At 39.7% G+C, this 14,613-nt stretch overlaps 1 protein-coding gene across 2 annotated transcripts in view; it reads left to right on the top strand.

Moving 5' to 3' along the window:
• Window positions 1–830: 830 nt before the first annotated feature.
• cers2a (ceramide synthase 2a) overlaps window positions 831–14,613 on the top strand; it is a 26,942-nt gene continuing 13,159 nt past the window's right edge. The window contains exons 1-2 of one of the 2 annotated variants that reach the window (XM_078268319.1): window positions 831–1,061; window positions 1,165–1,249. The gene's annotated coding sequence lies outside the window, so the exon portion shown is untranslated. Of the gene's footprint in view, window positions 1,250–14,613 lie in introns of both variants that reach the window. The other variant, XM_078268318.1, reaches the window with a different exon arrangement.

Below are 14,613 nucleotides of genomic sequence, written 5' to 3'. Positions count from 1 at the left end.
ACACACACACACACACACACACACACACACACACACACACATCTGAAATGAATCCGCCGCCTCTTATGGCAACCTGCTTTGTTGCAGTCGGCCTACATTAATTAATTAGTCCATCTAGGTAAATGCACATTTATTTGGGCTGGGCAGCTTTCCAAAAAAAGGGCATAGAGGATACAAAACCAGGATAATGATACTTGTGACATCAACAGGTCTTCATCAGACATGTGGAAAACCTACCTAAATCCAACATGCTTAAACAATTTAAAAACACCAACTAAGAAACCCCATCTAAAAAAGGCCCTGAGGACAGTCAATTCACTCACTAACTATGCTATTGCCTGTCTGAACATGCCCTAAAAAAGGCAATAGAACTACAGCTAAAACTGCAAAGGTAAAAAAAACATTCACTAGTCTAATAAGGAATAGCTCAAATAAATGACACAAATAATCTCACTTATTTTGTTTTATTTTAATTAATTATATCAGGTCCTGTACTTGACTACAGTTATTCCTGCAGTGACATTGAGCTAAAGGATGAGCAATAATGGATTGAAGGTACAATTAAGGTTGCAAAATGAAGGTGGAGCCTAATAAGCAAAAAGCATACATTACACTTTTCCAAGAAATAGTAGGCTATTATTTGAAAATATTAACACCATCCTACATGACATGACATGACATGACATGACATAAATGCTTAATACTTTACTCTTTCCACTGGAGGACATGCTTCTCCTCGTCAGCCTGCCTCTTGTAGCACTAACCACCTTTCATACAAAGTAGAGGCTTACGTCACTTTAAATAGCCTGCTCCAGCCCGCCCCCCCAGGTCCTCTCCTAACGTACTACAATATCCACTATATCCGACCAATTGAACTAACGTACCCGGCTAAACGGCAACAAGCCGAGTCCCACTTAGCTTACTTTGATTAGACTGAAAAGTGAAACGCTAAACATTCTTGACCTCGTTGGATCAGCTTGAAAGCACGAGCACAAAAAAAGAGTTTTAGGGAGAAAGTGCGACACATTTTTTTTTTTTTTTGAGAATGTGGCGAAGCTGAGGTAAGAGATAAGAAAAAAGGCGGATTGCTGCTCATTAAACGATCGAGAAGTTGGGAGTGTTTTTGATGGCTAAAGCTACATGAAATTCCCTCCGCTACAACAGCAACAGAGGACGAGCAGCAGCTGCAGTGGAAAGGAGACATTTTAGGACTAACGTTACCTGCCTGCACACAGCAAAGGGAAGAGAGGTAAGTTGGCTGCACTGTTAGCGTTACACGATGGACGTGTCAGTTAAGGTTGTAGAAAGCTTATGTGCAGCAGGCTAACGTTACTTCAAAGCCTCACACCAGAGACTTCTCATCAGGCACACACTTTGGGCCGCTATTTTTAGACAGAAACTGGAGAGTCATCCTGCCGGGAGGATTTATGTTAAGTTTTAACATTAAACTTTGCTGACATGCTCCAACTAAAGCCCTCTCGAATTCAGCCTCTAACAGGCCTTTGCTTGTCCTGATGTCGGGGATGTTTGTTTAGCAACACCGCGATAACAGAAGGTCGTGTAAGCATTCAAGCCTAATCAACAAAGAACAACGGCCGCCCCTGAGGAATTGCCATACAGAAGTTGTTTCCAACAGATAAACGGCCATTTATATCGCTTATAGAGTGAATTATGAATGCGCAAAAAAAGTTTTCTAACGTAAACTGGAGATGTGGCCAAGGATAGTTTTCCCTGCCTGTTTTCTCTTATTACACGAACGATAGAAAATAATAAGTATAGTGTGACCCTCTGTAAAAAGTATACAACGTGATTTAGCTAGTTAGGTGTTGGGGAAACGTGTTCAAAGCTCCATCTCACAGAGTCAGCCTGTCTGTTCCGCTACGTCCGGGAGACTCCCCGCTTGCGCCGTGCATGCACACTCTGCCACTCCCTGCAAGAGTTTACGCAAACAGCGTAGAGAGCAAAGACAGTCTATGGTAGAGAGCTGTGTGACTGACACAAACTGCTCAACTATAAATTATGATAAAGTTAAAATTATACAACGGCCCCAGCTTCACTTAAGACTGAGGGACATTGGCTGTCTGACATTAGTTTAGATATTAGATATATGAGGATATGATAATACACGTGATTTATATAGCACTTTTCAAAACAAAGTTGAGAAGACAAACATTTAAATGGCAGACAAACGATTGAAAGCAGTTTAAAAGTTATACAACATTGAGCAAGAAGCTACATAAGAGGATAAGTAAAATAAAACAATCCATATAATTTTAAAGGTACAATATGTAATATTTCTGCATTAAAATGTCTAAAAACGACTATATATATATATATATATATATATATATATATATATATATATATATATATATATATATATTTTGTTAAAGTGCCCATATTATGAAAAAAATCACTTCTTCTGGGATTTGGGTTGTTATTTTGTGTCTCTGATGCGTCCACACGCATACAAACTTTGGATTAATTGTCATTGGTAGCCTACATGGAGTATAATTACAAGCCTGCAGCCTACATAATGTCCATTATAATTGCACAATCATGTTAAATCATTGATCAATCCCATCCATGCTGTTTTGAGTGAGATACGGGTTTCTGTCTCCGGGTGAGCTGTTCAAAATCTGCACGGCTTTCTACGTAAATAGCTGAGACGAGGTGCCTAGGGGGCATGCTAGCTCGTTCTCAATGGCAAAACAACACGCACAAATTCACCCCTATAATTCACCGTACAAAATAAATTGTATAGAATTACTTACATGTCCCTGTTCTGCAGATATTCCACACAAAGTTGGAAGTGCGCCCTCGTTTAGAAGAAGTCTCCCGGCTAATCCTGCCTTGTACAGGCCGAAGTTGGAGAAACAGCTAGCTAGCTGATGTGATCCTTACTTAGCTACTGGGCATGTGCAACTGACAACAAAGATGTTACAGAAGTTGCAAGGTCTCACTCTGTAGCTAAAACAGATACCTGAACACACACCGGTGAAAAGAGGAGCTGCAGCAATGTGCAGTACAACAAAAAATATGGTGTTTTTTGAAAATTAAACCATGTAAACCTATTCTGATACAATCTCAATACAATACAAATACAATTATGAACCTGAAAATGAGCATAATATGGCCACTTTAAAGATGCAGTAGGTAAGACTTATAAAACTAACTTTCTGTCATATTTGCTGAAACTGACCCTATGTTCCAGTAGAACTACATGACGCAGGTAATTAAAAAAAAATCTGGCCCTCTGGCACCACCTACAAGGCGTTTCCCAAAGTCAAGGAAGAATCCTCCAAAGCCAGAATTTTGAGGATGCTACATCATCGACGTCCATCAAAGGACTGTTCCAATGTCGAGGATCCTCCGAATTCCACCAAGGACTGAGTCCTTCGTTCAGAGAATTTCCCATAGACAGCAAAGGATGCATATGTGTATCCTTCGCGGTCCCAAATCACCCACAATCCTATGCACGCGACTTTGCCGGCTCGTAAAAAAAACACGAAAAAAACAATGGCGGACGTAAGCGGTGGAGTGACAGCGCAATATGCTTTCAAATGTAAGTATCTTTATCTTTAGTGTTTAACGTTACCGTACATATGTTAAAACGGTAGTACATATAAGTAAAGTTTAATGTTTAAATGCCAGTACAAATTGCTATTGATAATTAGCTAGATACCTCACAAGCTAACGGTAGGCTAACTGAATCATTTAGCTAACAGTTGTTAGCTTGGTTGCTGTCACCGGCATTTCTTTTATAAATATTTTAAAATAATTAGATAAGTTGTACAAACTATGTAACGTTAACATTATACAATCCACAGCGTTATACTGATAGCTTTCTCATCTTTTTTACCAGGGACTAAGGAACAAACGGAGGCGTTCATATGTCTCCGTATAGATAAAAAGCAGCCGTTTACCGGGGGGAGAGACCCCCCCCCCCTTCACATAGGCTTATTGTGAAGAAGATGGGGATCGGAGGGAGGGTCAACCACGCCCAGGCCAAAAAAAAAAGTGGGACAATTTAAAAACCAAGTACAAGGTGGGAGATATTGTACTTTGGGGTATTATTGTATGGACATAATTGTTTATGCACATTTTAATGTAAGCTTTGAATGTAAACCTGACAGACTTGGGCCTGCTGACAGTAAGTTTAGATGCAGTGTTGTGTACTATAGTAGTAATACATCATCACAACAACCTTTTGATCTTCACTGTTAAGGAATGCAAGTGTCCTGCCACAGGTCAGGGGACAGAGGATGGAAAGGCGACGGCAGCAACTTGGCCCTGGTTTGTCCTCATGGACGAGGCATTAGGGCAGTCTGCGGCAGTCTCGCCCCCCTGCATTATTGCCTCGATCCGAGAGGACAAACCAGGGCCAAGCACTGCACAAGAGGTAGAGGAAGGGAGAGACGAGAATGAGGAGGATGAGAGAGTGAGAGACAGCAGCAAACAGAGCAGGGCACACACAGAGAGAGAGAGAGAGAGAGAGAGAGAGAGAGAGAGAGAGAGAGAGAGAGAGAGATCTGTTCCTTCAGCTACTGAAGGATGACATCAAATACCAGAGGGAGGCAGATGAGAGGAGGGAAGCAGAGGCCAAAGAGAGGTCAAACCATTTTTTTTATTTATTTTTGCTGTTGGAGAAGTTGGCGGAAAAATAAATTTAAATTAACTGGTTTTGTCTTTGCCCCTTTTTTAATTATTTTAATATAAATTGTCAATGTCCATTTTTTAAAAACATTATTGTTCTTTAGACTGCAATAGAAAAAACTTGGTAAGTAACAAATAACTAGCATGTGAAGGCTATAACAATGTATTGAACAATATCTTCACCCTTATTTACAACGTTTTTGTGGTTAGGTATTCAAAGCTCTACAAAAACATTCATTTCATCTTGGTTACAAAAAAATATTTATTTAAACATTTCTATATTGACAACTATATACATGAAGCAGACAATTCTTTCAAACATAACATTCTTATATCTACAACTATATACAACAATTTAAACATTTACAGCTATATACAACAAGAAGCGGCCATCCGCCACAGCTGCCGGTGCTGCTGTTGCTTCAAGAAAATTTAGGTTAGTCCATTATATTTAATACAATTGCAGTATATTTAATATTGTATCATGAAGGTAAACAAAATTTACTTAATGTGCTAGTGATGGTCTTAACTGACATCAATGTGTATGGGTGTTTACCAATGGTGTTGTTAAATGACTTTTCATATGTTGGTTACAGTATTTTAAGGATAATTGCCAGCTGGTAACTTTGAGGTATGTTATTTGTCTTAATAGTCATAGAAACAACAAACTTTCTTTTATGTACTTGGATGTAAGCGCAGCAGGTCATCTTCCGCACTTTTAATTATTCACCTGGGAAAAACGGTCGTGGTCAAGCGGTGCCTCATGCAGTGCAGACACCTCATTTGTGAGCGTGGCCCGCCAGGCTGCTCCACTCCGGCTCTCCCCACCATCACGCTCCACAGGTGGCTGGTTGTCCTCCTCCTCCACAGCCTCTTATAGCTCATTCCCAACACCAACACAAATGTGTAATATTACACACACTGTCACCACCTGTGCACAAGGCAGAGCAAAAGAATACAAGACTTTGTTGAGATATGAAAAAAAACATGAACACAAAGTGTGACTTTAGCAGTTAAGCATTAACTGTTGTTTTGAGTAGGATATTATGATTTGAAGAAATTGAAATATTGCAATGATTTATTACCTTAGGTACAAACACTGGATGTACTTCAAGTGCTTCTAAAAAGATGCACCTGAAGCGGGTTTTCATCATTCCAAAGGCACGCTCAATGATTGTGCGACCTCTGGAATGATGGTAATTGAACCGCCTCTCACTGGCCTCTTATATGGTGTGATATAAGGGCCAGGGGTTCCTGTAGACATGTGTAGCCACCATTGGCTAGGAGAAAATACCCAGATGGAGGTTAAGTCCCCCTAGTGTAGATGGGGCTTCAGGATGCGTGCATCATGCACACTTCCTGGGTAACCCACAAAGATGTCCATAAAGCGACCCTGATGGTCACAGACTGCCTGGAGCACCGCAGACGGGAAGAGTTTCCTGTTGTTGTAGTCTTGACCATCAGGGCCGCCAGGAGATTTAATTTGGATGTGACAGCCATCTACTGCCCCTGCTGCCTTGCAAAATGCGTGGTGATGAGCCAACCGACCAAAGCCATCCCCAACCACCTGGAGCTCCTCCTGTGTGCGGGGAAAGTGGACAAACTGGGGGAGCATAGCCACCACCTCATCCACCATCCTGTGGACCACTCTGTGCACCGTGGGTAAAGGCATGCAGAAGACCCTGGAGACAACTCTGTAGGCTGAACCAGTTGCCAGCCAGAACAGGAACACAAGTGTCTCCAGGGTCGGCCCCCATCTGTGCTGCCTGTCTGTCTTCAGGGCCACCATCAGCTGCTGCATGGCCTCTCTGCCCAGCCTGAAGTCAGCGGGTGTCCTCCTCTCCATAGTAGCATTGCAGTACCGGCACTGTGGCATTTATGGCACAGTAATGCCGCGCCTGTGCAACTTGAATAGAGGAAGGTTTATGTATTCAGTTTTTTTTTTTTTTTTTTAAACATATTTGCTCAAAACTGATTTGCAGAGGGGGGATTTAAACCTGTTCCCATTTACTGGTTCATTAACAGCATCGGTTCACCTTATTTTTACGTCATATAGCCTTTTTTTTTGTTGATCACATATTTTACCACCGCATTTGTTTTAAAAGCTAAAATGTTACCAGTCAATAAGCTTAATGTTACGTTACAACCGTAAAACAGCAAGGCTAATAGTATAATAGTAACGTTAAGTAAAGTAATAAGTAAAAGTAGTTAAGTATAGCTAAGCACATGCTACTATGGCATTTAAGATTTTTCTCCATACCGGTGATGACAAATAACGTTAACTCCTACGAGTTTAAAATGTATTGACATAACATAATAGCAGTTGTAAAAAAAAAAAAAAAGCTGAATCATACAGTAGGAGCTAACGTTAGCCTATTAGTGTAACGTTACTTATTCACCCTTTTTAGCAGAAAAGGGAGGGGGTGGGGACTGAGACGTTCATGATAAATGTTTTTGGCTAAGTCCTGGATCTTCACAATCCTACCTACTGCACCTTCAAAGGGATACTTCACAGATTTAGCATTAAGCTTTGTATCAGTAGAAACACAGTAGTATTTTCAAATGACCGTGCTTTCTTCTTTTTTGCCCAGAGGCAATAGACTACAGCCAGTAGTAGGACCCGCCCACAGGGGGGTTGGACTATCGTCTTTACCCGAAGGTTGCCGAGCGAAACGAGTATCAGCCATCTTGAAGCTTCGCTAACAGGGAGCTCCGTCTTTTTAGCAGAAAACTTTTACAACAGTTATGTGCATTCAAACTACCGCACGTGTACCACCAGGATACATTGGTACAGATCGGAGAATATGCAGGACACTTTATAACACACGGAATACTCGACACACTACGCAAGCTTCGCCTGCTACGGAGACCAGCACCTCAGCCTACGGTGTCGCCCGATGCCGCTAGCCGGGGAAATTTTCACATTTCTACTACATAAGTGACCCAATTTAAAGATATATTCATCTTTCCAACGGTGAAATATCCCTTTTTAAGTAGTGTACTTACAGTATCCCAAACGTTTCCAACAAACCCAGAGAAATCTGTTATTTTATTTCAATGACACAGGATATTTCGTTTGGTCGCTGGTGTCATACTTTGACCCCTCTAAAACACGGGATAATAATAATTGTACTTATTAATCCCGCAAGGGAAATTCACTCGGTTGTTAGAATACACATTACACACAGGCCTGAAATACACACACATGCTCAGTACCTATACATGCATTAATGGAGAGAGTGTGAGGGGGCTGCACAGATGTTGATAGACAGATAGTTGGGGGTTCGGTGTATTGCACCTTGGCACTGTGCAAGATCCAGGAGGTGAACTGGCACCTCTTTAGCTACCAGTCCACCGTATGGGGACTTGAACCAGTGACCCTCCGGTTCTCAACCCAACTCCCTACAGACTGAGCTACTGCCAATTGGTGTTGGTAAGGACTCGTGCAGCAGTGTTCTGAATCAGCTACAGCTGTTTAATATACTTTTTAGGAATACCTGTAAAGACACCGTTGCAGTAGTCAAGTCTACTGAAGATGAAAGCATGGATAAGTTTTTCCAAATCCTGTTGGCACATAAGTCCTTTTACCCTTGCTATATCTTTGAGGTGATAATAGGCAGATTTAGTTACTGACCTAATGTGGCTGTTAAAATTCAGGTCAGAGTCCATAATTATGCCAAGATTTCTTGTTTTGTCTGTTGTTTTTAACGTTGTTGATTGAAGATGGGCGTTGACTTTTAATTGTTAATTTTTTGGTCCAAAAATGATCACCTCCGTTTTATCTTCATTTAATTTTAGGAAATTCTGGCACATCCAATCGTCAGGTGTTGTATTGGACTATAGTCTCCGGGTGACAAGGTTATATAAATCTGTGTGTCGTCTGCATAACTGTGATAGCTTTTGTTGTTGTTGTTGTTGTTGTTTTCCATGATTTTAGCTAGGGGCAGCATGTAGATATTAAACAGAGGCACCAGGATGGAGCCTTGGGGAACTCCACATGTCAAACTTGTACGCTCAGATGCATAGTTACCTATTGACACAAAGTAATTTCTATTCTTTAAATAGGATTCAAACCACTTTAGTACTGTTCCAGAAAGGCCTACCCAGTTTTCCAGTCTGTTTAATAATATGTTGTGGTCAACCATGTCGAAAACAGCGCTGAGATCTAGTAATACTAAGACTGTAGTTCTGCCACTATCTGTGCTTAAGTGGATGTCATTAAAGATTTTCAGAAGAGCTGTCTCAGTGCTGTGATGTGGTCGGAAACCTGACTTTAAGGGATCCAAAATATTGTTTTGGGACAATAAAAGGTTTATTTGTTGAAAAAACGCTTTTTCAATAACTTTACTTAAAAATGGGAGGTTTGATATAGGTCTGTAGTTGTCCATTAGTGACATATCTAGGTTATTCTTTTTTAAGAGTGGCTTGATTACTGCAGTTTTTAATGCCTGTGGGAAGATACCTGCTTGAAGAGACACGTTTACAATCTGTAAAAGATCTGAAGCCAAACAATTTGAAACATTTTTGAAAAAGCCAGTTGGTAAAACATCAAGGCAACAGGAAGAGGTTTTCAGATTTTGTATGATATCTGCCAGATTACCTTGGTGAATCGTTTGAAATTGTGTCATATGGGGTCTTGTTTTGCTTAAAAACTGAGACAGCACACATCCTCTAGCTGATATGGATGCACTGACTGTTAATCTAATTTTCTGAATTTTTTCACTAAAGAAGATGGCGAAGTTATTGCAGGCTTCGGTGGACAAAAATTCAGCTGCTACTGGTACTGGAGGGTTTGATAACCTATCGACAGTAGCAAGTAGAGCACGTGAATTATTCAAGTTTTTAGCAATAATTTCACTAAAAAAATTACAATTTTTTTCCGCAGTTATAGAGCTGTTAAAAAACACAGGAATGATCAGAGAGAGCAATATCATTCACCACAACTTTGGAAATGTTCAAACCTTTAGAGATAATTAAGTCCAAGATGTGACCTTTGTTGTGTGTGGCTGTAGTCACATGTTGAGTCAGTCCATAATTATCAAAGATACAATACAGTTCCTCTGTACCTCTATCCTCAGGGTTGTCAACATGAATGTTGAAATCACCCGTAATAATTATACAGTCAAAGTCAACACAGATCGACAGTAGTTCAGCAAAATCATCAAAAAAGGCTGCACAGTACTTAGGTGGTCTGTAGATATTTAGGAATATAGCTATATTAGTGGACCTTAGCTGAAGAGCCACATACTCAAAGGAAGTGAAATTTCCAACGGATATTTGCTTACATAGGAATGAGTTTTTAAACAAAATAGCGACCCCACCTCCTCTCTTGTTAACTCTATTCTCATTCATAAAACTGAAGCCAGGGGGGGCTGACACGATAAGGACAGCAGCGCTGTTGTTATTGTCTAACCAGGTTTCAGTTAAAAACATAAAATCAAGGTTGTGCTTAATAATAAGATCATTGATTAAGAATGATTTGCCTGCCAGGAACCTAGTGTTTAGTAGTGCAAATGTCAGTGTGTTAAAGTTATTAGCTGTCTCATTTTTTGTGACCGACTGTGGCTGACGAGAAATGGATACTAAATTCACTGTCTTTGCAGTTAAGTAGTTGTTATATAGTGACTTCACCGATCCGTCTTGTCTGTTACTGATTCTGACTGGGATGGTGGATGGAGCTCGTCTGTGGAAGTGTGCATGTGCACATGTCCACAGTATGTAAACAGTCATTTAAAAGTCGGTTTGCAGGGCATGGCGCAAGTTCCCACAGAGCATTTGGTTGCCTCGTGTGTTTGGATGAATACCATCCCCGTCAAACAGCACGCCACGTTCCCAAAACAGTTTAAAATTGTCAATAAAACCTACATTGTAAATGTTGCATGTAGAGCAGCAAGCCCCTTCATAGAAGTGCAATGCTAAATTGCTGGATTATCCCTTTTTAACTGGGTAAAAAAAAAAGAGAGAGAGAGAGAGACAACTCATAAAGAACAACCCAGGAGGTGGGATATTTTTCTAGGACGGACACTGCAATAGATGTTGTATAAGCAAGGTACACAGAAATTAAAAATAAATAAATATATATATATTTTTTTTTTATTTTTTTTTATATATACACACACACGAAGCATACGGATCAGAGAAGACATTGAGCAACTTTTAGTTGGGAAGAGGACAGACTACACAATATACACACAAAGGCTCTGACAAACCAACCTGACGACCAACCGTCGGCAGAAAAGGCAGTCGGACTAATCAGTCTAATCTGAAAACAGTCATGAAGTTGGAAATGTGCATGCACTCTTTTTTTTTTTTGTTGCTCCAAGTCTTTTTATGGATATTTATACATAGAGAGATAGTGTACAAAGCACAAATTCAGAAGCATAGGTGAACAGAAATATTACAAGTATAAACATCATACCTTCCCCCCTTTGCTCCAACAGAGCCCCGTCCCTGCAACAATATTACTGTACCATTCAACAACCTAGTATTGATTGAACTTGTATGCAACCACTTATTACATGCATCACTTAAGTATCAAAATTACATGTGTACACACAAAAAAAAATTATATATATATTAAAACAAAACATAAGTAAATAAACATAATACATCAAAAAGAAAATAAATAATAAAAAATCAATAAGTAATCAAAAATGGTCCTTATGGGTTTCAAATTTCACAGAATACAGGATCAGTCATATGAAACACCAATATTAGTGACATCTAATTTCTCTATATAACTTAAAAAAGGTTTCCATGTAGCATAACATTTTTGAATTCATCCTTGTAGAATAGCGAATCTTCTCTAATACCAAATGGTGTAGAATGTCATTGATCCACATGTTAAAGGTTGGAGGAAGTTTCTCCTTCCATTTAAAGAGTATTAACCGCCTAGCTATGAGAGATGCAAAAGCTATCATATTCTTTGCCTGGCGGTTAAGGTGAGTGTCTTGTGGAGTTATTCCAAATATGGCAGTGATGCCAGAAAGTTCTATAGGTACTTCTAACATCTGAAAAAGTTTTAAATATTGACTGCCAGAAATTATCTAGTTTTGAACAAAACCAGAACATATGTGAGAGGGTGGCTGGCATTTGCCTACACCGATCACAAATAGGATTGTTGCTCGGTGTGAACTTTGCTAGCCTTACTTTAGACCAGTGAAGGTGATGCATAACCTTGAACTGGATAACTGTGTGTCATAAGCAGATTAAAGAGGAATGAGTTATATCTAAGGCTCTTTCCCAGACCACCTCAGGAAGTAAGAACCCCAATTCGCTCTCCCATTGAGTCTTTAATGATGTCAAAGGTTCCAAATTATATGTATTTAGTAAGGAGTATATTTTCCCACTAGTCCCTCTGGAACCTGAATTAAGCTTCAGAATGGAATTTAAGAGGGAGTTGGGTGGCTGGGATGGGAAGTGAATAAATTATGTTAATATAAAACTACGGAGCTGCAAAAATCTAAAAAAAATGAGATTTAGGAATGCTAAATTTAAGCGTTAATTGATCAAAGGATGCAAAAGTATTATCAATGAATAGATTCTCTATTGTGGCAACTCCTCTATTAGCCCATTCATGAAAAGCACGGTCTATAATTGATGGCATGAACTGGTGATTTTTTTATTATAGGAGCACAAGTGGGCAGATCCCTGAGAGAAAAAGCTCATCTGAACTGCGTCAGAATTCTAAAAGAGTGTTTCACAGTTGGATTTATGGTGAATTTAGATATAGATTCCAAAAGAGGAAGTTTTGAGCAGAATAATGAGAGAAGTATGAAGACAAGGAGTTTTCCATTCGTAACCACTCGGGGGTAGTATCACCAGATGGGGAATCTTTCCAAAACAGCATAGATCTAATGTTGGCAGCCCAATAGTAAAACTGGAAGTTGGGGAGGGATAATCCTCCATGTTGACGATACTGTTGTAAGATCCTTTTCTGTATTCAAGGGTTTTTCTTATTCCATATAAATCCTGACACCAAATTGTCCACTGACTTGAAAAAGGATTTAGATAAGTGTAGGGGAATGCATTGAAATATATATATATATATATATATATAAAGAAACTTTGGCAAAACATTTAATTATGTTAATTCTGCCTCCTAGTGACAGGGGGAGTAATCTCCCAACGTTCCAAATCTCGCTTAAGGTGGGTTAATAGTGGTGAAAAATTTGCTTTGAATATATCTTTAAAGGCATGCGTTATCCAGATTCCTAAGTATTTAAATTTCTGTGGACTGACTTTAAGTGGGAATAAACCAAAGTTAATTTTCTCGCTGCTGCGTTCACTGGCATAATTTCACACTTTTGTAGGTTAATTTTGTACGCCGATATTTTGCCGAATACCTCAAGCAGGTTCAGGGCATTTGGTAGACTAGTTAAAGGATGGGGCGGATATAAAAGCATATCATCAGCATACAGGGACACCTTATTATTCCCTTTTATATTAGCTTCACCACGTAACGCTAAAGCCAATGGCTCAATCACAATAGCGAATAGGAGGGGCGACAGCGGACAGCTCTGTCGGGTGCCACGATGGAGAGGGATGTAAGAAGAGAGGTTGTTGTTTGTTCGGACAGCTGCTAATGGAGAAGAATACAGAATTTGAATCCAGGAGATGAATTTTTCACCAAAGCCAAATTGTTCGAGTATGGAAGAGATAATCCCACTCCACCGGATCAAACGCCTTCTCAGCATCCAGTGATAGTAATATTTCTGGAATGTCAGGTGGAGTGGGACCATAAAGAATATTAAATAGGCGTATGTTATAAAAGGAGTGACGACCTTTAATAAAGCCTGTTTGATCGTCGGCTACAATTGAGGTCAAGACCGCCTCTAAGCGGAAGGCCAGCATTTTAGAAAGGATTTTACTGTCTACATTTAAGAGTGAAATTGGACGGAATGAGCCGCAATCCAGAAGGGTTTTATCTTTTTTAGGAATAAGAGATATGACCGCTTGTCGCATAGTCAGATGAAGGAAACCAGTGGCATGTGACTCCTCAAATACAGAGAGCAGAATAGGAGAAAGCTGGTCCGCAAATATTTTAAAGAATTCACCCGGGAACCCATCAGGTCCTGGGTCAAATGAAGCGTGGTCGCCAACTGATTCACTATCATACAGCTTCGAGTAAAATCTATGGAAACATGAATTAATCTCAGAATGATCTATTTGCTGTGATTTATTTATTAGGTTTTCAATTCATCTTGTTGATAGCAGGTTGAACTCTGTTTGAAGAGTTAATCGCAGTTTGAATAAATCATTGGATGGGGTGACAGCAAGTGTAGTATCTAATTTGAGAATATCATTTGTTAGCTGTTCAAGTTTCATATTGTGACATTTTCTTTGCTGTGCTATATAAAAAGAGAGAAAAGGAGGAGTAACTTCTAGCTGTAGAATTTTCAAAATGCCATGCATTAGCTATACCATTAGTATTAAGAAAAAGCTGCAGTTGAGAGGCTGCACTGGATTTGGACACAGTCCTAGACGAGCTACGGTCCAAAGTAGGTGATTATGTGCAGTTCATATCTCCTCCGAGGATAAGATAATGTGTAGCCATGTTGGGAATATGAGCAAAGAAATTTATAAAAAAAAGAACTATCATCCCAATGTGGTGCATATAGATTGGCCAGGACAACCGGTGTGTTGTACAGCCTGCCCACTACAATTATGTAACGCCCTGAGGAGTCTGTTTTCACCTTTGACATAACAAATGGGATATTCTTATTAACAAGGATGGCCACACCTCTAGATTTAGAATGGAAATTAGAATGATATGATTGTCCAATCCATCTCCCCTGAGTCGAAAATGGTCAAAGGTTCTGAGATGTGTCTCCTGAAGAAAGGCAATTCCCGTCTTTAATTTACTCAAATGAGTCAATACTTTCTTTCGTTTGATGGGGTGGTTCAAGGATTTTACATTCCAGCTTACAAAGGTTACATCGCAATTAGCTGATCTGT

Source organism: Sander vitreus, chromosome 14 (genome assembly GCF_031162955.1).
Source record: "Sander vitreus isolate 19-12246 chromosome 14, sanVit1, whole genome shotgun sequence".
Taxonomy (NCBI): Eukaryota; Metazoa; Chordata; class Actinopteri; order Perciformes; family Percidae; genus Sander; species Sander vitreus.
This window is presented reverse-complemented; position numbering and strand designations above follow the sequence as displayed.